This window comes from Protopterus annectens, chromosome 6.part0, assembly GCF_019279795.1.
Source record: "Protopterus annectens isolate FY-2018-M chromosome 6.part0, PAN1.0, whole genome shotgun sequence".
Classification (NCBI taxonomy): Eukaryota; Metazoa; Chordata; order Ceratodontiformes; family Protopteridae; genus Protopterus; species Protopterus annectens.
Window position 1 is genome coordinate 1013469395 of NC_056737.1, and position 3189 is coordinate 1013472583.

Here is a 3189-nt window from a genome sequence, read left to right on the forward strand (position 1 = left end):
GACACAAGTGCTGAATGTAACTGTAACAGTGTTGTTGGTACTATGTTTTTTGACTTGCAATAGGCATTTAATGATAATAATCACAGGCTCTCTCAAAGCATAGTTTTTGCCATTAGAGAACTTGTAGATACTATTACATGGCTTTGCTGCCAGCATTATGGTAGATGTCAGGTTTTAAGACAGGAAGATATCACATTCCTTGTGGCCCTTCGCTTGGACCAGTTGCATTTTCCATCTTTATAAATGTCACAGAAACACTGTGTTGTTACCAGGGTAACACAATATGCTGGTGGCCCTTCCTGTTTTGCCTTTCTTCTCCTATTTCAGCTGTACATTTGGCAGTTAAGTGAATATTTAACACTTCTGAAGCCTGGTCGCCTGACTGGAGTCTATACTAAAACCAAATGTATGCTATATGGGTGCATTCCAGTCTCTCTGAATGTAGTATAACTGTATCCTGGCCTTTCTTCTGTTGGTCTGGAGTTGCTTCTTACTTCTGTAGATCAGTCAGTTCTTGAAGGTTTGCAACTTATGGAGTTTCCTGGGATGTCTTGAGCAATAAGCTGAGATTTGGCCTCTATATCAAGCTTATCATTACAAAGACTAGTCCCAGCTTTGGCCCACAGGAGATCTCCAAAGATTTTATGAGCAACTGTTCCAGAACATATACTGCTCATTTTTTTCTCCTGCCTGGCCTCCTCCATACTTTTCACATGCTAACTAACTTCAATACAACTACAGTCCTTGCTGCTTGTATGCCTTTTTGCACTCACCAAAATCAATCATTATGCAAGTGTAAGTGGCTGGAATTACATGACTGTCTGAAACTCAAGCAGATAGCATGGCATACAGGGCTAAAATGCTTATCAGTAGCCCACATTATCCAATAGATAAAAGTGATATATTCTTTCAAAGCTATTATATGCAAGAGGTACCTCACTGGTGTGTCAAAACATGAGTAAAATCCACGAGGAGATTTGTTAACAAAGCCAAACAGTGTACTAACTCCCTCTGAAAAACAGAAATTGTCCCCCAAACAAAACTTCACTCCAGGTCCCACCAAGCAACTAACAGGCATTGTAACTGTAAAATTACTTGACTTAACTAAATTATTACATGCCTCCAATTACATTTTTTTATTTCCATCTATCTATGCATCTAATTATCTCTATCTATCTATCTATCTATCTATCTATCTATCTATCTATCTATCTATCTATTATCTATCTACTCTATCTCTCTGTCCATATTCTATTCAAGCTCCAATTAATTTCCTTTCAGCAGTTGTTGCCACATCCATCTGTCTCCACTGTATCCTGATTTATTTTCCTAGCCCTTTCTCCTGTATTACCCCCATTGCTATTTCTTCACTTTCACTACTACAATTTTAGCCATTAATAGAGACCTTTCGATTCCTATAAGTACTGCATGCTCCTTTCCTTCCATACTGTCTACTTCCTTCACCTATAGTAACCTTCTTCCTTTCCCATTCTTTGCAGAAGGTCTACAGATGCAAAGTAGGAGGGTTCCCAGCATGGAGCCCTGAGGGACATTGCAGGTAACCAGTCTCTTAGTGGAAATGGTATTCCTGGAGCCTATCTCTGAGCCAGCTGGCAATCCAGTGAGTTATTTGGGAGTTTATGTAAACTCGATCTCCTGGACAGGAACTAGAACAGCAGTCTAGAAGATTCAACAACAAACAGAAAGTAATTCCATATAACACTGTCTTATAAAATAAAACTTATTTTATTCGAATACAGAGTAAGCGCTTTCACCATTAGGCTTCTTCAGACTGCTATACTCACACAAATCATTGGCTTTATATAATAACATAAATTAATAAAAAACAATTAACATCTATGTTCCCTATTAACTTTTAAAGTAACGGAACATAGAAAATAGCTCCGTAAAAAATGAGCATTTCCAAATAAATTAAACTCAGTCTCATTCATCATAAAAATAATACATAATAGTGTTACACGAAAACGTCGGTTAAAAACTTCCTTATGTTTCTTTGCAGTGGGACTACTATCTATTTATTGTGTTCAACCTATATAAAAATCTTTAAGATATCCTATAATTCACTGAAATGTCTATTAAAACAACAGTAACACAGAAAATAACTTGATAATAAACAGAAATATACATAAAAATCTAAATATATTAGTTGATAAAACAACTAAGTACTGTACTGGGCTCCATAAATATACACAAATATTTGATTTTGAACTAATTGATTAACAGTTGGGGAAACCAGTACAGAAATAATTCAATCGAATGTACCCTCGTCAGACCTAATTAAGTCTGACGGTAAAATACTAACCCCATATATCTGTATCTCTAACAACATGTGTTCCAACTAACAAGCACTTCAACTATAAAAGCCTTAAAACCTTAGAAATAATAGATATTACAATAGGAACGCTGTATAAATGGAATGAAAGATAAAGTCCTTATCTTTCATTCCATTTATACAGCGTTCCTATTGTAATTTCCATTATTTCTAAGGTTTTAAGGCTTTTATATTTGAAGTGCTTGTTAGTTGGAACACATGTAGTTAGAGATACAGATATATGGGGTTAGTATTTTACCGTCAGACTTAATTAGGTCTGACGAGGGTACATTCAATTGAATTATTTTTGTACTGGTTTCCCCAAATGTTAATCAATTAGTTCAAAATCAAATATTTGTGTATATTTATGGAGCCCAGTACAGTACTTAGTTGTTTTATCAACTAATGTATTTAGATTTTTATGTATATTTCTGTTTATTATCAAGTTATTTTCTGTGTTACTGTTGTTTTAATAGACATTTCAGTGAATTATAGGATATCTTAGAGATTTTTATATAGGTTGAACACAATAAATAGTTAGTAGTCCCACTACAAAGAAACATAAGGAAGTTTTTAACCAATGTTTTCGTGTAACACTATTATGTATTATTTTTATGATGAATGAGACTAGGTTTAATTTATTTGGAAATGCTCGTTTTTTACGGAGCTATTTTCTATGTTCCGTTACTTAAGTTAATAGGGAACACAGATGTTAATTGTTTTTTATTAATTTATGTTATTATATAAAGCCAATGATTTGTGTGAGTATAGTAGTCTGAAGAAGCCTGATGGTGAAAGCGCTTTCTCTGTATTCGAATAAAAGAAGTTTTATTTTATAAGACAGTGTTATATGGCAT